This window comes from Lycorma delicatula, chromosome 7, assembly GCF_047948215.1.
Source record: "Lycorma delicatula isolate Av1 chromosome 7, ASM4794821v1, whole genome shotgun sequence".
Classification (NCBI taxonomy): Eukaryota; Metazoa; Arthropoda; class Insecta; order Hemiptera; family Fulgoridae; genus Lycorma; species Lycorma delicatula.
In genome coordinates, this window is record NC_134461.1 from 115,792,237 (window position 1) to 115,816,293 (window position 24,057).

Below are 24,057 nucleotides of genomic sequence, written 5' to 3' on the forward strand. Positions count from 1 at the left end.
CTTATTCAATGTATTAAAAAAAAAACATTTTAAAAACACCTGATACCTGTTATCTGTTAAAATATATATTTTGCAAAACATGAAACCAAACTACAACTTTTCTACATCCTTTCGTTCTATTTATCAGTTTTATATAATATTAAGTATAGAGTTATATAAGCAATTATATAAATAACAGTATTGATTTAAAGTAAAATATTATAACCAAATTTTAAACATCAGTTTTCTTCGATAACAAATTTTACACGGTCCTAAAATGTGATTATGGGCTCACAACTTACAGGCTGGCGTCTTTTATATCGGGTAGTCTACGTTTTTTTCAAAGAGTAAAACGGCTGACAACAAAGCTGGAATACTTTAATAGCCCTGGTTATTCATTCTTTCTAGGAAATAGGCGGTTCTATGGACCCGTGATAATGTTTCATGGTTAATGTTTCATAACAACTGAGCTTGTTAAATTTTTTTGCCAATTGTAACTAAATAACGTTCATGAATTTAGCGTGCTAACAACAAAAACTTTTACAACAAAAATTTTCAAAATTCTCAACATTTTTACGTGTTACTTGAGAAGTAACACCAAGTTAAGTTCTAACACCAATTTTTTCCTTTTTTATCCTCAAAACACAAATGTAATATTAGATAAATCGTTCGTATCAAGAAGAATAAATCGTTCGAACGAATATATCGTTCATGCACTGTAAGCAGCGACCCGGCGCACCACCATTGGTCCGTTCTGCGCCAATAGCAGCTAAAATAAAAATGTGGGCACATACAAAAAGCAAAAAAACCCACGCACCATCCTTTTTTATGGGAAAGATATAGTGGATAAAAATAATGATGCATGAAAATAAACGAAAGAAGTTTTAAAAATTTTGAAAATCGATATTTATAAACTTTGATCGGTTCCCCCCCCCCCCATCAGTATTGCCCCATGAGAATTTTTCCTGACCACTTGCACTACCATTATGCTTAAAAATACATAAAATATCGATTAAAAAATATGCTATAAATAGAAAAACCTTTTGCAATTTTTGGGGAAGGGGAATTTTGGGGCAAAATTTAAAAAAAACAAAAAAAAACGTTAAAATTTAAAACATGCATGAATGCATGTACTGAGCTTAATTATAAAGTGGGGTTATGTTTGAAAACTTTTGAGAAAATTTACTCCAAAAAAATGTTTTCCCCACAACCGCTGGAGATGTTGACCTAAAACTTTTACCAACAAATTGCCTCGTACACACGAGTCTGTATAAAATTTCACAAAATTATCCAAGCAAACGTTATTAAGTTTCAAATACGTCAATACACGTACATTATCCCCCATGTTTTTTTGTTGGGGGGAGGGGTTTCTGGAATCGTCCAGAATTCAACCATATTCCATTTTTTGATCGATTACCATACTTTCCTTCTTGCAGCATAGCTTTAGAGCTGTGATGTTAAGAAAGTAAAATTTGTCTTTTTAACCAGTTTTATTTAAATTAGCTTGGTTTGAATAAAATCACAGCTAGGAAACGTTTATATATTTTTAAACTTTAGCTAATAATATACAGCATACAGATTCATATTTATTTGCTTTTATAAATATAACATACTTTTATAACATAATTCACTATGAAACTTCTTACCTGAATATTGCACGGAGTATAACTAATCAACTATTACAAATAATTCTTAAGAGTTTACAGATTTTTTTTTTTTTAAGTAGTGAGACTGTAAATTATAACTCTTCATATCGATATTTTTTTGTTATTGTTTAATTCACATATATTTATAGTAGTTATACAAAAAATTAACACAAAAAAAATTCCTTTTCGTTAAAATACTATATGTTCGGCGTCAGTTCACCTTAACCTTTTTAACTATTAATATTAACAGCATTTTACTGTTTATTAACAATTAAATAAAAACGAGCATAACGAAATACAATTAATTTTCAACATATCAAGTATAGTAGCATATCTGCCTTTCATCCAAAAAGTTCCTAATTCGAATCTCGGTCAGGCTTGGCGTTTTTCATAAATTACATAGTTTTCATCTTCTATGGTTCTATAAACGGGTTATAACATGTTGAAAATAAATACATTAATGTCTTTATTCCTAATCTTATATTATGGATAATCCATAATAATTATAAATAACTAAATAGAATTAAAAAAAATCATTATTAATAAAAAAAAATATTAATGGTTTCGAACACTGAATTAGCAAATTTATTCACTTGGGTCGTATTGAACTATGAAAAGATAATTTAAATGTACCAAAGGAATAAATCTTCTTTACTTACATTTACTTTCAGTTTAACTTGGTTTTAATAAAAACCATATTGAAAATACTGACTGAAAGGAGTACCTAAGTCTTCATATACAAATATTTCAACAATTCACAAAAGTAGCCAATTGCACTCTACAATTCAAGGAAAAAATCACGCATGTGCTGCGAGTTAATTACTGTAATAGCCATTGTAAAAAGGGGTTCTCAGCGTAATTTTATAACTTATGCTGAGTTAAAAACATGAAACATGTTTAATATAAAACAGAACAAAAAATGAAGTATACATCAATCCAATTAAATACACAAATCAAAAATTAATAATAATAATTAATAAATCGTTAATTAAAATACAAGTTCGATGATTATAATTATAATAAAACAGATTATAACCTTAAAAATTAATATCCTAATAATGAGTAAGAAATCTAAAATTTAAATTATTATTGCTATAAAAGTAACACGTAGTAAGAATTACGATTTATAATCATAATAATACTAATAATAAAAATGGAATTGAATAAGTTATATGTTTTTATTATTCAATTTGCACATGTTTTATTGTTCAGTGCACCTCCCACTTTCTACGATATGTAAATGTAAACTTACATGACAAAATTAATCATAAATCAAACAGTATTATTATGTTCCTTTTAAATGTATATATATATATATATATATATATATATATATATGTGTGTGTGTGTGTGTGTGTGTGTGTGTGTGTGTGTGTGCGCGCGCGCGTGTACATATGTACCGGTATATATATATATGTACCGATGGTAGCCACAAATACATATATCATAAAATAATATCAATAATAAGAATAACAACAAATTGTAAATTAAATGCCATGCAATTATATGATTCAACGTAATGATAACGTATGATAAATTGTACAGGAATCTAACGGTAACTCTTATTTATTACCATTAACAATAGAGTTCGAAACAGAAATAAATTAATAAATTTTAATAAAATTGTCTGGAAGAAAAAAATTACAAAATGATTTTCTATTCTCTTAAAAGTATCATTGAAATGGGAGAAACAATACTGAGATCTGAATTTAAGAGAGCATTAAAAGATTTAAATGGCAGAAAGGCTCCTGGAATAGACGGAATACCTGTAGAATTACTGCGCAGTGCAGGTGATGAAGCGATTGATAGATTATACAAACTGGTGTGTAATATTTATGAAAAAAGGGAATTTTCGTCAGACTTCAAAAAAAGGGTTATAGTAATGATACCAAAGAAAGCAGGGGCAGATAAATGTGAAGAATACAGAACAATTAGTTTAACTAGTCATGCATCAAAAATCTTAACTAGAATTCTATACAGAAGAATTGAGAGGAGAGTGGAGGAAGTGTTAGGAGAAGACCAATTTGGTTTCAGGAAAAGTATAGGGACAAGGGAAGCAATTTTAGGCCTCATATTAATAGTAGAAGGAAGATTAAAGAAAAACAAACCAACATACTAGGCGTGTATAGACCTAGAAAAGGCATTCGATAACGTAGACTGAAATAAAATGTACAGCATTTAAAAAAAATTAGGGTTCAAATACAGAGATAGAAGAACAATTGCTAACATGTACAAGAACCAAACAGCAACAGTAACAATTGAAGAACATATGAAAGAAGCCGTAATAAGAAAGGGAGTCTGACAAGGATGTTCCCTATCTCCGTTACTTTTTAATCTTTACATGGAACTAGCAGTTAATGATGTTAAAGAACAATTTAGATTCGGAGTAACAGTAAAAGGTGAAAAGATAAAGATGCTACGATTTGCTGATGATATAGTAATTCTAGCCGAGAGTAAAAAGGATTTAGAAGAAACAATGAACGGCATAGATGAAGTCCTACGCAAGAACTATCACATATCACATGAAAATAAACAAGAACAAAACAAAAGTAATGAAATGTAGTAGAAATAACAAAGATGGACCACTGAATGTGAAAATAGGAGAAAAGATTATGGAGGTAGAAGAATTTTGTTATTTGGGAAGTAGAATTACTAAATATGGACGAAGCAGGAGCGATATAAAATGCCGAATAGCACAAGCTAAACGAGCCTTCAGTAAGAAATATAATTTGTTTACATCAAAAATTAATTTAAATGTCAGGAAAAGATTTTTGAAAGGGTATGTTTGGATTGTTGCTTTATATGGAAGTGAAACTTGGACGATCGGAGTATCTGAGAAGAAAAGATTAGAAGCTTTTGAAATGTGGTGCTATAGGAGAATGTTAAAATTCAGATGGGTGGATAAAGTGACAAATGAAGAGGTATTGCGGCAAATAGATGAAGAAAGAAGCATTTGGAAAAATATAGTTAAAAGAAGAGACAGACTTATAGGCCACATACTAAGGCATCCTGGAATAGTCACTTTAATATTGGAAGGACAGGTAGAAGGGAAAAATTGTGTAGGCAGGCCACGTTTGGAATATGTAAAACAAATTGTTAGGGATGTAGGATGTAGAGGGTATACTGAAATGAAACGAGTAGCACTAGATAGGGAATCTTGGAGAGCTGCAACAAACCAGTCAAATGACTGAAGACAAAAAAAAAAAGTTTCATAATGAAATTTCTTAGGCTTACATATTTATATAATTATTTATTTTCCTAATGTGTACGTTGCAATATATATTCAACTAGATAACAATAAACAACCCCGTCACGGCCCTATGAGATGAGAATGATATGTATGACATATAAATCAGATGTAGTCTTGTATAGACTCAGGCCGACTCGAGGTCCCATCATTAAAGGCATGGCAGGTGAATAAAATACCGATTCCCGACTACCTAGGTAGGACTTTTTTCCTGCCGAGGTAGCTTGAGGCGATGGTGCCCCCCTTCAACTGAGTATATCCGTAATTGCGAGTCCGGCTCCGGAAGGGGGGAAACATAGATGAAAAAAAAAGTACAACGGTATCCGTTATCAAGTATTCAGATCATCAGTATCAAAGCAACTAACATCTACTACGATTTGAACTTCAGAATCGTTGACTTCGAAAATCAGCTGTTAAACAATTGAGTTGCGACCACGACTTAACCACTAGACCACCTACAATAAATGGACTATTTATATATATTTATTCATAAAAAAAATTAGCCACAGTTGTGTTCGACCCTTGGCGACTCCAATTCCTTGGAATTTTCCTGGCAAGTTTTACAGGTGGTTTGCCATTATCTAAAGTTATCTAAAGCTATATTGCCATTATCTGCCGGTATCTAAAGTCTAGTATTTAAATCCATATAAAAACAACTGCCTTTATAAGGACTCGAATCTTAGAACTCTCGACTTCGAAAATCTTTGTCATCATTTTGTGAAGCTGAGTTTAACCGCTAGACTAACCCGGCGGGTTTTTATTCATACCGTATGAAAAGATTTCTTTGAATGAAAATTACAGATTTGATTAGTAGTAATTTAAACTGTGAAGAAACAATTTTGTATTTACTTTTTAAGAAAAATTAATGTCCCAAATAAATCTGGTTTTGTACAAAAATAGTTTTACTCAGTCCTCTATGAAAAAACTGAAAAAAATATAAATTTTTTTTTAGACAGTTTAAAAAATATAAAAGCTAAGCTCTGGATTCATTTCGACTGGTTTTGGCTTGAAGTCTGTACGGCGTGTACGTCTTTACTGTACATATGTATCTCGCATAACTAAAACACGATTAGCCGTAGGATGTTGAAATTTTGGAGTTAGAATTGTTGTAACATCTAATTGTGCACCTCCACTTTTGATTGTAATCGACTTGACCAAAAGTGTCCAAAAATGCCCAAAATCCTAAACATTTGGATTTTGGATTTTTTTCTTCTTCTTAACTGCAGTAACAAGCCCTCATTGAAATCTTTTCAACGATATATCATAAGTGATACTTATTTTCATTTGTTCCAGAGTTGTAGTCAAATTAAATTTTAATTAATGCAATATTTGGATCTTACAAGGAGAAGGCACATCGGTTAGAATCGGACTTATCTCCTTTTTTTTTTTATTTAAATATATTTATTTATTAATAATTATTAATTAATTTATTAATTTATTTATTAATTAACCTCTGATTGTAAAAAACGATTTTCGTTAAATAATAATTCAATAATAACAATAAAAAAAAAGAAAAAAATATCAAAAATTATTAATGAAATAAAATTTGATGTACTTTTCATTTAAATTCATAAATTTTTAGAGAGATCAATATTATTAAAAAAATCAATACATTTAAATTTTAAAAAAAGTTCAAAAAAGATGTATGTTATGAAGTCGGATTCGAACCGATGTACACATGGTTACGGATCCGACACGTTCTCACTTACACTACATTAACTACTTGAGTGGCGTGAAACAAAAACAATACATAAACTAATATAAAATGCTGATCCGGACACCACAAAGCAATGTAATGCAATGTGGTGTCCACCACAATATAATTGTATAAGTGTCAAGTTTATTAAAGAATTGGAGGATCGTATCTCAATTTCAAATGAAATAAGTTTAATGGAAGTGCAGAAAAATTTGTATATGTAATTTAATAGACGTACAAGGAAGTCATGTGGTGCCCACATCAGATATTTAAAAAAAATTAACTTTATATTATGTAAAGCAAAAAAAAAGTACCTAAAGGGCATTTTACGTTTAATGAATGTATAAATTTATTTTATAAATTATTCAATCAATATAATTGCTAACATATAATATTAATACGAATCGTTCTAGTTGCGAATAAAATTAATGTACTACACTTATATTTTTAAAATTCGACAGATCAATAAATTATAGTTTATGACGACTAGTTTATGTCTGAAATAAAAATAACTAAAAAAAAAAATAAAATAATAAAATCCCTTTCGGCACGCCGGAAGGCAGGAGTAGATTTCACCGGTGCTGGGATAAAAAATATTTCCACCTTAAAGTTAATTAAGACTTCAAATTTACTCAATACCACAGTGGTTGCATGTGAAAAAAGTTTCACATGTTTAGCGTACGACAAGCTCCAACTTTTCACAATTTCAGCAATATTTTGGTTATTCTTTAAGGGTTGGTCATTACGAAAATTGATTCAGACAAAAGTCTCAGGTAATGTTTAGAGGACTAATGACCACTTTAAACCGATTCGATACTCTGCCTATTAAGAGAGGTATGACTTCTTTGTTTTCGAAACCCCATTTTTCCACCCCCTGGGCCAATGGTTGGTGATATCAAAAAACTTTACTTAAATAAGTTTTAGGTCCTTATCCAAAGAATAGTAGAAACTTTAAACAAATTCGTCATTTTACTTAATAAGAAAGTTTAATGTTAGTTTGTGTTTTCGATAAAGCCCCCCCCCCTTTCCACCACCATGGTCCGATTTTGGCAGTTAACGAATTAGACCGAGATTTTTCGACTATTTTTTTTTAAGGAACAATTTGAACATGTCTGGCACAAAATTACGATAGTTATCGTGTCCACAAAAATGTGAAATATTATATATAAATAAATGTATATATAAACTTTTGAGTTGACGGTGATTTTGGGGTCTGGGGGATGTGAAATGCGAAGATAGTCGAAATTTTCCGCAAGTCGAATCATGGTACCCATTACAATAGGTAACTTTCTTTTGAAATTTACCTAAAAGTATTGTTATTACAGGTTATGTACAGAGAATTTTTCCAATATAGCCTAATGGGTGATTTTATAAAGTGATCGGATATATTGTATTTTAATGAAAAGGAATTTATTATTTCTTTCTTTTTGTTTTGATTACTATAGAAAGTATAATTCTAAGTGATTGTTCTTGGACGACTTTTTAAACCTCCTGTTATAAGGCTTCCCCATAAATTAAATACTATATAAAATACTTGTAGAAAATAAAACTGACAATTTTAAATTTAAAAAAATAAAATAAACTTAAAAAATAGCGTTAATAAAAATCTGATTTTTAAAAAAAAACAACACAAAAGTATATAATTATCTTTCAATTTTTCGTTTAATTTCTACTTCTTTAATTAGTCGGCACTGAATAAAGTGTTCGCAAATTATTTTTAATTTGACGCAAATTTTTTAAAGTCAAAATTTAGAAAATAATTGAAAAAGATTGTTGTTAAAATTGGTTTTAATTAAACGTTTTCATTTTTAATTTATTCTCGTATTTTTTTTTTTTTTTTAAGTTGAATATATTATAAAACCAGTTACGTGTAAGATAAAAGCCGTTAACAGGAAATGCAAAAGGCAATAAAAAGATATGTCAAGCGTGGGCTAAGACTGTCTGGATTACAGCAGATATCTGAATAAATTTTTACTCTCTTTAATTTTTTCCGGGAAAATATTTTGAATATCAGAGTGATAAACAATACAAATTCAGTACTAAGTAACGAAGCAAAATTAAAGAATCCTCAAATTTTCAATGAAGACAATATATTGATTCATTTAAAAGATTTTTCACCAAAATCAGCCAAACAGAGGCTTTGTGCCCAAAATTACAAAAAGAGCTGATTACACAGCTGTTCCTGATTAACGGTTTATAGACACACACACACGCAACATAACTTAAAATATTTATTATTTAATTTAAATATCGTATTTTTCGTTCATTTAATTCAACGATTCTAACTAAAGAGCGCGCGCATACGGTATTTAAATCGCGCAGTGTGACGAAACTAATGGCGATGGTCGGCACTAACTAAATAAATATAATTTCTCAATTTACATAGAACAAATTTTGCTTGAACGGTCGTCAGACTGGTGTAGCCTCGAGGCTTAAGTCAACCGGGCGATCGAATTGGAGACCCAACCAAACCGAGTTACTTTTCTACACTTTAAATATTATTTATTTCCTGCGAATTTGCGAATTTTTTTTTGCAAGTATATTTATTTTTTAATCGTTAACAAATGTGCCTAAGAGACGTAAGGCCTTAATTAAGCGAGATACTGAGGATGGCCTTACTCTACAGCCTCATCCCCTTGACCTTTTAAGTTGAAAATTTAATGGCATCAATATATAGAAGTAATTTGTCAAAATTTGGTCAAAATCCTGTAGATTTTTATTTTTAGATTTTATTTTAGATCTTTTATTTTAGATTTTTTAGATTTTGGAAGTAGTTCTGTAGATATAAGGTGATTTAGAGGCTAACAGGATGAACACACACGTACGAGTATATACAAACATTAATATCCGGAAAATTTCCACCCGGTTTTCTTATGGTCAAATCCTCAAGATCCGGTGAAAATCGTATATGCCCAAATTTGTACAATTGCAATACTTTCCCTTCTAGTGTTATAGCGCTATCTGGACGGGAAAGCAAAAATCATTGAAATCTGTCTAACTGTTAAAAACCCATAAGGATTGGAATTTTCGTAAAAAAATGAAGACAACTTTTTTTTTTAAATCGGTAAAAAAACTTTTGTAATTATTTTTTAAAAGTTATTTTTACGAGGTTACGTATAAGAAAAAAAAGTTGATGTTTACATACCAATAAATACAAAATTAGCAGCGAACCTTTTTTATTAAATTAAAATTTTTATTCAATGTTATTATGATAATAGTAAAAAAAATCTCTTGGTTTATACTAAGGAAGTACACAATTTTTAATGTTGCCCAACTGCTGGGATTGGCAACTTATAAAATAAAATGTTTTAAAGTATTTCTAATGTAAAACATACATTTCAATTTAATTTTTTTAAAGTAATTATTTCGTTTTACCTGTGTAAATTGTTGAACATATACAGTTAAAATATTGTTTTATCAATTTTGTATTTAATTTAAAATTATTTTCAGTAATTAGCATTTTCGTTTTTAAAAAGAATGTTTATTAGGTACAGAAAGAATAATATGATTTTTCTATTTTGTATATTTTCGTCTGTTTTGCTTCAATAAAAACCAGTTTTTATTTACTTTTTATTTATTTACATTAGTTCTTTCATAACTAAATTCTCTGTAAATCTTTTTACTAATTTTTTTGTTGTTGCATTTATTAGTCATTTATCAAAGCTATTTTAAACTAATCATCGTAAAATAGTTGATTAATAATGTACTGTTGCTAATTTGGATAAAGTTACCCTGATCTACCAAGGGATTGTGAACGGGATGAATCCTCACAGCCTTTTTTATATTTTTCCTGTTTACCTCCGAGAATTACCGTTCAGGTATTACTTCAGAGGATGTTATGTTTGAGTGTAAATGAAGTGTACAGTCTCAGTTTGACCATTCCTGAGATGTGAGTTTAATTAAAACCCAACCACCAAAGAACACCGGTATCTACGATCTAGTATTTAAATCCGTATAAAAGTCTTTACTTGTACTTGAACTCTGGAACTCTCGACTTCCAAATCAGCTGATTTGGGAAGACGCGTTCACCACTCGACCAACCCGGTGAATTGGATGCTCACAGCCTGGAAGAACTCTAATACTCTTTTTTTGGGTAGCGCTGTTTCTCTCATTTTGCGACCTTCTTTGGACAGTTCCTTTATAAATATTCATTCTATTTCCTTAACCTCGATTCTTTAGTCTTTTTAATCGAGGTTCAATAAACCTATGATAAGGTTCCGAGGATTTTTCAAGGTAATTCAAAGAAATCCGGATACTGGCAATCTCTAATAGCGAGAGATTTTTGCTTATATATTTTTAAACAGGATTTTTTTCCATCCGATAACTGTAAAAAATGATCTATGTGATATTTAAAGGGTAAAGCCGAGCAATGTATTTCTTTTTCTACTACAATATAATGTTACACACAAAACCATTTAACAAGGAAACAGAAGACATATAAACTTATGCAATATTTCATACACTACCCAGATATACTTTACTTGGTATATTCTTTACTAATCTAAAGAATAAAGATATACATATTTATTTAAGTATTTAAAGTGGTTTGGAAAGATTAGTAAAGCTTTACTAATCTTTCCAAACCAATTTAAATACTTCTATGAGAATAGTCTTATGATAATACTGAACAAGGTTCAGATGACGGGTGAATGCCAATACAAATGGATTTTCGATTGTAAAATAACAATGCTTCTTTTAATTGGCAAGTGTTTAGTATACAATAGAATAACTTTAAATATAGAACTAACATATATTCAATTTAAAAAAAATTACGTCAACTTAAATCATAAATTACTGTCCATAAAAAATAATCAATTTGTAAATTTCGTGGAATTTATGTAGGTATAATAGCAATATATTTAGCAGTAAGATGGATATAACAAAAGATTGACTGTAATAATATAAATTACAGTATTTCATTCTCATAATAAATTTTTGTTGAAATATGCACTAAAAATAAAAATCATAGATTAAATAAAACTTTAGTCAAAAACTGATTGTGTAGAATAATTTAATACATTTTTAACGTGTTAAATTTTAAATTTATTGCTATAAAAAATCACTCGGCTTTTAATACAGGTTAAATATAATAAAATGTACAATGCAATAAAATAGTATAAAAAGAGCGATAACTAGAGATTAACTCTGTTAAACGATTTAATGAACAATAGGATGCAAAAATTATAGGGTATATGAATCAAGTCTAAATCCTATCATGAAATCAAGACAATTTCGGAACGATTACAAAGTAAAAAAATAGAAGAAAAAAACGGCAAGCCTCAACCTCAGCGGTATGGTATGACTCATGAGGAAGTGTGGGCAGCAAGGTCGAATAAATGATTGCTCGCTAAGCTGTATAAGTGTGCGTGTGCTTTAGTTAGATCGGTACAGTATATACGATCTTACGTACAGACCTACCTTTACAGGTCGGCCGGTTAGTTGGTTCATCGGAGAAAGTGTCACCTTGCATAGTTGGACACATTTATAAACATAATATAATCGTGTTATTTGCACCACCCGCCGTGTTTTTAATACACGTGTTGAGCTGTTGTGTATTAATAAAAAATAAATAGATAAATATCTATCTAGAATTTACGGTACAAATCTGAGAAAAAAAAAAGAAAAATACATTAAACTGTTTAGATAATATGTAGTAATTATGGTTGGAAGAAAAACAGTGTTTGTAGGTTTTTGTCCTCCCACTCAGATACAAAAGTTAACCTATAAAATAATTATTGAGTCCAAATAAGTATAAAATTTTTTTGTACAGAATCATGATTTCACGATCACAAATAATATATTTCATTTAAATATTAAAAATAAAATAAATATAAATTATGATATACTGTTTGAAATTTTAACATTCTATGTCCATATGAGGACTTCATTTACGTACGGTAAATAAAAATATCGAAATTGTTTTTTTTTGAATTCAGCTTCAAAGAAATAGTTAGAATTTATAAATTAAATTATATTATAAAATTGTGATTTTGATTAGTTTCATAAAAATCAGCTACATATTTTTCTAGTACTGGTGAATCATTCAGGAGGAGTATGGCAGATTATTTTTTCGCACATCATGATTCCAAGGTTCTATTTAATTAAGCACTCACACACACTATTCATTTACATTACGGTAATTAAAAATACTACGAACACCATAAAACAAACAAAATGTTAAGCTACCCACTGAAAACAAAATGTTATACCCAATCCATGTCTGACGTCTTAATCCGTTTAAATATTTTATACATCAAATTAGTTCAGTAAAGGTAATTGATTAAAACACATAATCAGAGTTTATTAGAAAAAAATTATAAATATAAAAATTATTATTTAATACGAGATTTGTAAGTCTAATTTACAATATGGTCAATCAATATTTTAATAAAATGGTATTGATACAAAAAAAATTATGAAATCGATTAAATATTATACAAACATCGATATGGAAATATTTATTTCCTAATGTGTGATTTATTTAAGTAGTAAAAAACAACAAGCAACCGTGGGGGAGGTGTCCCCCACGGCCCATGAGGTGAGAATTAGTAGTGAAGTATGAATTAGTAGTAGAGAAGTAGTAGTTTGTTATTTATACTCAGGCCGATCATTCCTGAGATGTATGGTTAACTGAATCCAACCAACAAAGTACATCCATTATACACAATCTAGTATTCAAATCCGTATTTTTTTTTTGTCTTCAGTCATTTGACTGGTTTGATGCAGCTCTCCAAGATTCCCTATCTAATGCTAATCGTTTCATCAGTATGCTCCCTACATCCTACATCCCTAACAATTAATTTTACATATTACAAACGTTGCCTGCCTGCACAATTTTTTCCTTCTTCCTGTCCCTCCAATATTAAAGCGATTATTCCAGGATGCCTTAATATGAGACCTATAAGTCTATCTCTTCTTTTAATTATAATTTTCCAAATACTTCTTTCTTCATAGATTTGCCGCATCTGATTTTTAACCCATCTGATTTTTAACATTCTCCTGTAGCACCACATTTCAAAAGATTCTAACCTTTTCTTCTCAGGTACTCTGATCGTCCAAGTTTCACTTCCATATAAAGCTAAGCTCCAAACATATACTTTCAAAAATGTTTTCCTGACGTTTAAATTAATTTTTGATTTAAACAAATTATATTTCTGTCTGTTGATTAGAAATATCACAGGATATAATCGAAGGAGCGATTAGAAATATCGCTCCTGCTTCGTCTATCTTCAAATTCGTATAAAAGCAACTAAATTTTACAAGGATTTGAACTTCAGAATCTTTGACTTGGAAAATCAGCTATGAAACAACTGATTTGCGACGACGAGTTAACCAATAGACCAGCGCCTTAATTAAAATATAAGAAATTTAAGAGCTACAGCATGATTCGTTATTAGACGTAATCACTAGTTTATTTAATTTACGAATAATATTTTATGAATTTTGAATCACTAAAGGTGTCATTTACCTGTGGGACTGGGGTCCCTTGAAATCATTTGTATATAAACAAAATTTTAGTACGAAAAAAGAGTTAGTGTTTAAAATTTTCATGCGGTACAACTAACACAAAAAAACCACTGCTGAAATATGGAAAAGCCAAAAAAAAAAACATTGTTTGTCGGGCAGATGCAGCGTCCACTGTAACAGAAGACATTATCAACAGTTTATTGTCTGTAAGTAACCTACCGGGTTGGTCTAGTGATGAATTTATCATTGCAAATTAGCTATTTCGAAGTCGAGAGTTCTAAGGTTCAAATACTTGTAAAGGGAGTTACTTTCATCCGGATTTGAATACTAGTTCATAGATACCGTTGTTCTTTAGTGGCTGGGTTTTAATTAACCACACGTCTCAGGAACGGTCGACCTGAGACTGTACAAGAGTACAGTCTCAGGTCTGAAGTAATACCTCACGGTGGTTCTGGAGGCTAAACAAAAAAAAGAGTTGTCTGTAAGTTTGTTTTAATGTTTGTGCTTGCTATTTTTCTAAAATATTTTAATCCTTTTGTCTTTTAATGTTGAGAATATTGTTTTGTTTATTAAAATCTGAAATTTGAAAGTTATGTTTTTAATAAACTTCGAATTTCTTAAGTTTGTATTTAGTTTTTGTGGACATTTAGTTATAGGAAATAATTAAATGTATATCAAAAAATCAACTTTCATAATCATATCCCCGAGCCTTCTAAAACAATAATGTAATCTATTTTTCAATATATTTAAACGCAATTATAATGAAACAAAATGATTTCTGAATAAAATCGATTTTTTACTATATTTTAAACATTTAATCAGATTAATTTACAAAACGAGTACATTATAGGGAATTATCTTTGTTTATCGTTAACCTCATAAACTCTAATAATACCTTTGTAAAGACTAAATTTAAAAAAAAACAAAACTTATACACACCTTCCTGAAAATGGTTGTCCCATGGGAATCGAATCGGCGATCTTTTATAAATGATCTTACAAAATTATTCACTTTATCACCACTACCTTAAAAAAAAAAAAATAGAATTTATAATTATAAATTATATATACATATATATTATATTATATAAAAATCTAGTTTTCTCTCATACTTATGTAAACACCCAAAACACTAGACCAAATATACACGCGTGCACACGTACACGCATAAACAACACTCACGGAGAAATAAAAAATAAACTATGTCGAGTACAATAACATAACAAAGAAGGTAAAGTAAAAATAAAGTAAACATGAAAATATACTTAATCTTTTATCAGTACTTTTATCGTTCATTCATTTTTACCATTATCAAAGACCAATTAATTATAGAGGTCTATAATTTATTTTTTCAGACCCTTTTTCATTCAACTACGTTGGTTTAATTTTATAATGCAGTGTTTTTCAATCAAGTATTTACCAAGAAGAACATTTACTAAGAAGTCATTATTAAAAAAAATTAAATATTTAAAAAAATAAAAGTGTTTCTAGTACAGCGTGTATCTTCGAACAAACTAGTTACAATTTTACGTAATTAAATTGTTATTAAGACTGATAAATAAAAACAAATCATATTTTAAATTGAAAGTAAAAAAAAAAAAAAAATAGTAAAAAACAAAGAATACATAAAAATAAAACAAAAATCAGAGGAAAATAAGCAAAGGAAAGAGAAAATTGAAAATAAAAATGTACAAATAACTTATCAATATAATGTATAAATAAAACTTAATTATATTAGTATTATATATTTTGGCATGATCAAATAATTTATCTTTTAAATTAATCTGAACAGCTTTTTAAATAACTTCCAAATTATAAAAATAAATTAGAATTTATTTGACTGTGACATTTGTTTTTTGATTCAGTCATTTTTAACAACATAACCGAATATTTTAGCTTAAACATAGAGAAAAAAGATGGCTACTGATATAATTTAAACGAGAAAATGCAGAATTGTCTCTCTCACTCTCTCTTTCGATATATATATATATATATATATATATATATAAAATTTACAGATAATAATTTATTAAAATCCATGGAAACAAAAGTGAAAGATATTTCTTGTAAGATGTAAATATTCTACGGTCAGAAAAAATATTTATAATATAGCTTGTATGTTAATAAATTTATCTTATAAATATTTTTAAATTTACAGAAACATTAAAAAGACAATAAAAACACGTTATTCTGTATTTTGTATCTTTAAAATATAACAGTAAAACATTTAAAACATAATATATTAATTATAAATTAATTTTTAAGAATAATTTATACGGTCCGTTAAACTTCTTTTTATAAATTTGTACAAGAAAGAAAAATTAATGTAGTCTGTAATAATAAAGTGATTAAATCACAAAACGGAAACCTTTACCAGAATAGTATATAACGGTTGAGCCCACGTATTTTTCAACTATAGGTCAAAAGACTTGTAAACGGAATAGATTAACAAACAAATAAATAAAATATTCTGTACCTATCTGAATAAAATAGAATTATGACATTATTTGTTACAATATCAATAGAAAAAAAAACATGCTATTTACTTATAAAGATGTCGTTTTTAAAAATTTTCCACGTATATCCCGATTTTTATAAATTATTGTATATGTAAGCAGGATATTAATAAATTAATTTTCCGTCGGGTGTTACAAATAACCTGTTTTCATAGCACAACACAACCTTCAACAAAATAGCATCAGCTAGGCTTAAATATCACCGTGAATACAAATAGTCGCCATTTCATTCTGTATCTCTCGAGTAATACGTGATGAAACATGAAAGCTAATAACTTGGCTCCAGCCTGTTACAAAGTACATAGCGTCATTCGTTTTCTTTTGTAAGCAGAAAGAACATTTCTAGCCAACATACACCGTTGATTTACGGACGCTTCTCGGTTGGACCTGAATCCAACCGCGAAGCGGTGACGAGACAACCCTAGTGAACAAAGTTTCTTAACTTTGTTTCACCAACCATCTATCCTCTTTTTCCAAAATCTTACAATTATGTCACTGCCAGCACACTCGACTCTCTCCGGCGAGGGGAATGCATTGCGTCCTTTAAACACTAAAGCCTCCAAACAGTTGGTTCGGGAGTATTCCTGCTAGGCCGGAAGGCGTTAGCACCGAAAAGACCTCAGCGGACGGAATGAAGGGGAATCATGCCGGGAGAATGAAGCACATATGCGGCTAATTTCTCAAGGTCAGCCAGAGTCAAAAATTTCTTTCTGGTCTAAAGGATCGGAACGCAATAAACAAAATAAAATTAAAATATATATATTATATGTATAATCCACCATTAAATAATTACCCGCTCGATAAAAGTAAGACACAGCAACAATGGACTTTTTTCCAGGTTCTGTGATTAGTAGACAGATATAGAAAACTTCCGCTGTCCTTGCGTTCTGTTCCGTTACCGTCTGTTATGCGTGTTTTACGATAACGTAATAAGTGATGGTTCTATGAGAAAATGCTGCGAGAAATTTAGGGAATGCTGAACTAATGAACACGAAAAGGAAGGAAGAGCACAAATTTCAAAGTCTACTCTTTACAAATTTGTAACAGACAAGTTGGGTTTGCAAAGTATTGTGATCGATGGGTACCAAAATAACTTACAGATATGCATAAAACGATAAGGATTGGAACGAGAATGGATTTTCTTCAGGAATATCATAGTAAAGGAAGTGAATTTCTTGACCTTTTTCTTTACTAAAAATGATATATTGATTCGTTCATCAATACTGAGAAAAAACTGTCCAAACGATGAATGAACGCCACTCGCCGAACAAGCTAAAAAATTTAAATAAAAAAATTATGACTACGTGTTTTGGCGCCATTAAAGATTTTTTTTTATGCACGCCCTCACAACGCCACTAGCACTATGGGTGTAGTAAACAAATTTAAGTGGCAGATTTTTACTATCCTCTTACAGTCCTGATTTAGCATAGTATGAATTTATCTTTTGAAAAGTTAAAGAATGGGCTGACTACGGATAATATTCTTGAAAATGGATAAGTTATAAGAGAAAAGGGATAGTACGGTTTTTAAAGGAATGGATTTTATATAAAAAAAAATTAACAGGGAATGAGAAAGTAGAAAATAAACGTATTAAAATATTTCTATGAAAGATTTTACAGAACTTTTTTAAATAAAGATGTAAAAATATATAATGGAAAATAAAAAGTAAAAATGATCAACTAAATACAGAAGAAAAATAAGAAATTATAATAAGAATAGTAAAAATAGGTAATAATTACGGCAACGATTTGAGAAAAATACATAAATTCTAAAAAATCTTAAAAATAACAGATTAATTTTATAACAAATGATACAATTGTAATTTTTAAAATGAAGAGAATATTTAATGAAATATGAATAGGTGTTAAACTAATAAAAGAATGATGAATTCTTAACTCATTAACATAAATAAAGTATAAAAAAATATAAGTTCTTGAACAGTTTAAACAAATCCTTTTTAAAATTCGTATTAAATTCCATAAGCAAAAAAACATTAATTTTAAAGATTTAAACAGTAAAACAATTATACTGTTTTACAATCTATAATAATAATGTTAGTTATTACAGATGAAATTCATTCTGTACGTGTATACGCCATCTTGAATCTATTTTGAACTCCGCACGTATATATGTATAAAGAGGTATTCAATTTCAGCTTGATTGTACCACCTATTGTAATGATAATATAATGATGATAAGTTACTGTCAATAAAAAACCAGGCATTACATCGACACTCTCGCAAAATGTAGTGGTATTGTCAAAATATAATATATGGTTTGCATCTTTTAGAAATTAATGTACACTGTTTGCTTCATACTTCGTCGTTCCTTTTTTCTTTTATTTTAATACAGCAATGCAATAATTATATCCTTATACACACACACACACACACACACACACACACTATATATATATATATATATATATATATATATATATATTATAGTAACAACAGGATTACGCTCAATTACATCCATTTTATGATAAATGAAAATATTCATTTTGTAGGGTATAAAAAATGCCATATCTGGTCTGGATTTGAACCAAGAAACATTTCGGATGAAAGGTAGAGACTAACACTATGCTACGCAGGTCAGCAGAGATTCTACTTATATAATACACCGGAAATTTTGGAATAATTTTACTTTCCCATCTAAATAGCGCTACAGCTCTAAAAGGATAAGTATTGTAATCGGTCCAATTTGGGCATATGCGGTTTTCACCCGATCTTGACATTTTGACATCTAAGCAACCCAAAAACCGGATGGATATTTTCCGGATGTTAACATTCGTATGTACGTGTGTGTGTGTGTTCGGTGTTAGCCTCTAAATCACTTTATATCTCCACAACTACTGAACTGATTATGAGCAAACTTGGTCAGATTACTTCTATATATGGACCATTGATGCCATTAAATTTTCAATTAAAAAGTCAAACGGGGTGAGACTGTACGGCAAGTTCAACCTAAATATCTCGATATTTCGCCTAATTTAAGTCACATTTTTCTTAGGTACATTTTTTAACAATTAAAAAATAACAATAGTTGCAAAAAAAAAAATTTTAAAGTGTAAAAAAGTAACTCGGTTTGGCCGGGTCTTGAAATCGATCGCCCGGTCGACTCAGTATGTGGTGCGTTACACCAATCTACCGACTGTACTAGCGAAATTTTTTTATGTAAGTTGTGAAATTACATTAGTTTAGTGCCGACTGTCATCGCTAGTACCGCCAAATCCGCCGCGCAAATTAAATACGTTATGCGCGCCCTCTTTAGCTAGAATCATTAAATTAAATAAACGAAAAAATATTATATTTAAATAAAATTATAAACATTTTAAATTAAGTTGTGTGTGTAAGCCGTGCATCAGAAACAACTGGGTTGGCAATTTTTTAACAATAAGTGTATTCATAAAATTTAATAGCATAAAATATAACATTTAAATACCCAAAATTCATTTCTCGAAGGTGATATCTTGTTTCAGGTATACTCCATATCTGAGTAAAATATTCCTTCGCTAGCGATTTTTATTCAGTTCTCTGGTTTCGTGTAGCAATACATTTTTGAATGTTCAAAACACTTTTGAAAATTCGATATGGACTAATTAAACGATGTGAGTGAGCTTCTTCTAATAATCAATCAGTTTCGATATTGGCTATTGTATAAACAATTTGCGCACCACCTTGTGCCAAAACGTTTTACTCATAACTGCGTACTCATGTGTAAATTCCATGTGCTGAGGAGGAAAATGATTGTGACGTCCGAAATTAAGTCACGTCAAACGTTTCTATACGCGGCCTTTATGCTATCATCATTTTTTAGAATGATTTGTAAGCAAAAGCATGTTGCCCGTCACGCTAATAATCGGTGATAATAAAACGGCTAGTTGGCATAAACTGATTATTATATAGCTTCTCAACAGAAACAATCTTTCAAGGTTACCAACATAACTGTTAAAATTTTCTATTCTATAAAAATATTATTTTTCATCCATATATTGAGTATAAATTTAAGAAATGGCTCAGATTTACTTAATTGAAAACAAATTTTCCATCTTTAGAATTGTACAATGTGAAGATATATATGAATATATATATATATAAAAATTACAGTAAGAACTCTACTGTAGAAAAATATTTTCTTCCGGACAAAACACTGGCCCCGTTACATCAGAAAACCGTTTTATTGTTTTCTCTTTTAGTGTGAAATAAGACATAAGACGCTCGCTGAAATATATTCTTTCGTTTAAAAAATACGTTAAAATGAAATAATAAGAATAATTTGACCATTTTTAAAAAAAATTTATTAACGTATAATCTGTTAAATAATATCTTTTAAAATTCCTTTCACTCTTTAAAATTATATGGATAATAAAACAATTGCTTTTTTTGATAATACGACCTTTAATAAATTTAAGGTTTTTATTTTAAAAAAAGTAGTTACCTTGAAGAGAAGATCCAAGAAATCGAAAACTAGTAATTTTTTTCCTAAATAGAAAAACTACTATCTGAAAAACTTCTATTTTTCTTGGGTTATTTTACCCGTAACTACAATGTGTTATTGCAAAAAAGCTTTGGCGTAAGTGAATAATGAAATGTAAAATATTTTTATTAATTTACCTTAATTTTAAACCGGTCAATAACACATTTTTGTGGGCAAGGAGGTACAAAAAATTAATCGTAGTATACAAATAATTCGTACCAAAAATAAACCTGAAGAAACGTTAACGAATCCTCTTATCGAATATAATACACAGAATAGCCAATAAAAAAATCCATCATATTTCACTTCACATTTTCTATATATCTTTAAACTAATCCGAGTGAAGGTACAATTTGAACCCAGCAACGTCATTGGTAAGTAGTGGTCGTATAGGAAGAACAAGCATAAGGGATCAGTGATTTAACAGTTATGCTAGTTTGACTCTTTGCCTTGTCATTTATGTTTTCATTTTTTTAATTATTACTTTAAATGCGAGTATTTATTTGGATAAATCTTTAGCTTGCATTAATCTTATTGGCTATTTTAAACAAATATCTATCTATTAATTGAGAAATTATGTACAATGTTACGTTTCCGTTTAACATTAATATTAAAACTTATAATGTATCACTTATTTTGTAGCTCATTTAGTCATAAAAACATTTCTATGTTATTAAAATCTACCATTCCTTTTTAATAAGAAAATTTTCTAACTTTAATACAGAACTGGTCATACAAAAACAAAAAAATTATTTTCTATTCGTATATCAAAATTTTTTTACTGTGAATTTCATCATACTTTTTTCTTTTTATTTTGCATTTTTTAATGTATTGCAACAAGACCGGTATTACGGACCTGAGTAACGGATTCCAACCAATTAAGAAGAAAGTAGTAGAAAATATAATAATGGGAGGATTTGTAGAAAGGGGCTAAAAGGAACCCTTTTAGTAAAGATAACAGACCCGTTTAACAATCGTCTTTTTTTATACTGCCCACTGGCAGACCTAGACAGATGTTCTTCCGTAAGAAGAGTTACCGGACCAAGGTCAGGAATGCATGGAAAACTAAAAGGGCTCGGGCGATCATTCTCGTGCTTCGAAATGAATTATTTTACAGTCATTTTTTATATTTCACGTATTTACCCACGACGGAACGAAGACAGTGTATGAGTTTGGGGTAAGAGGTTTTGTGTGTGTGTGTGTGTGTGTTTGTGTGTGTATGTCCGTTACCATTTCCTAAAAAATACTGGGCGATTTCGATGCGGTTTTTGCATTACACAGGTGTCACTTGAGGGCAGGTTCTTAAACATTTTTTACGGTTTTAGGGCTTCAGGGGACATTGGAGTAGATGAGTTTCTGTAAAACGGTTGGGCCGATTTTGATGCGGTTTTTTGCAAGACATAGGTATCACCTCGAGCAGGTTTCTAGAGTAGTTTTACGGTTATAAGCCGCCAGGGGACGTTACAGTAAATATGTATCTTCAAAACGGCTTCGTGGGTTTTTTAAAAGTTTTAATTTTATCACTTGTTAATTTTAACCATTTTTTACGTGTTTGTTTTTAATTATTATGGACTTAAATTAAATCTATTTTTATTTTGTAATTTCTTTTTATTTTATAATTTATCTTATAATGACATTAGCCATATAGTGTATCTTATGTTATTTTAACAGTAAAAAAATTAATCTATTTTTAATACATAAAATTAAAAAAAAAACTCAAATATCTTTTTCATGATGTGTAATTTATACGCGTATTATAAACATTTATGATCATAAATAATAAATAAAATAATTACATGTGGGTAATGAATAACGAGAATCATTTACAACAGATTATAGGTTAATTACATTAATAATTATTGCAATAAGAAAATTACTTAGATCGCTATTAGTTTTTTACAAAAGGTGAGAAAAACCAGTTATATCTTAAATGAATAATAAAACGTAAAAGATAATTCATGATCAACATAATAACTATGGGTAATTGTTATTGTGCTATAATACATTACTTATTTCATTCTTGTAAATCAAGTAATTCTATTGTAAAAAATAAACCAAAATCAAATTATACAACATACTAAGGAAAAATTCGTATTATTATTATTATTATTGTTACCTATGCCAGATCTCTCGCTGATAAATATATATATATATATATATTTATTTATTTACATATATATTAAACCTCCGAGCTTCCATAGGAGAAAGCTCAAAAAATGATAAACGAAACATTAGGATTTGACACGATTTTAGTGCTATGAAAAAAAACATTAGGTTAGGACAATCCTAATCAAAATAGCAGCTACTTTAATATTTTTCACAAATTAATTTAAACGTGATTTTTAAACTACGTACCAAGTAATATTCTAATAATGAAAAAAATATCGTTTTGAGATAAGGTCATTTGCAATTTTGTTTTTTTTTTTTTTTTTTTACTTCCTTGTACGAAGTAAAGGAAATATTGTGATCGCGAAAAATCTCGGTTTTCAGATTTCAACGGAAATTTCCATTTTGACTAGTTTCGGCGTTACGTCTATGTACGTACATCGCATAACTCAAAAACGATTAGCCGTGAGATGTTGAAATTTTGAATTTAGGACTGTTGTAACATATAGTTGTGCACCTCCCCTTTTGATTGCAATCGACTAGACCAAAAGTGTGACCAAAAAAGCCCAAAATCAAAAAAAGATTGGAATTTGGGCATTTTTTGTTAACTGCAGTAATAAGCCCTCATTGAGAGCTTTTCAATGATATATAATAAGCGGTACTTATTTTCATTGCTTCCAGAGTTATAGCCAAATGAAATTTTAATTAATGAAATATTTTGATCTTACAAGGGGAAGGCAAATCGGTTCGAATCGGACTTCATCTCCTTTTTTTAATTTAAATATATTGATTTATTATTCATTATTAACCTCTGATTGTAAAAAATATATCTCGTTAAATAATTATTCAATAATAACAATAAAAAAAAATATTATGAAAAAATACGATTTTATGTACTTTTCATTTAAAAAAACCGTGTAAA

The 24,057-nt window shown here is 29.3% G+C and overlaps 1 protein-coding gene across 3 annotated transcripts in view; it reads right to left on the reverse strand.

The window, feature by feature from the left end:
* Positions 1-24,057, reverse strand: part of LOC142328432 (uncharacterized) — a 628,302-nt gene that overhangs the window by 469,508 nt on the left and 134,737 nt on the right. For 2 of the 3 annotated variants that reach the window (XM_075372178.1, XM_075372176.1), the window contains exon 2: positions 14,975-15,060. The gene's annotated coding sequence lies outside the window, so the exon portion shown is untranslated. The remainder of the gene's footprint in view (positions 1-14,974; positions 15,061-24,057) is intronic. The other variant, XM_075372177.1, reaches the window with a different exon arrangement.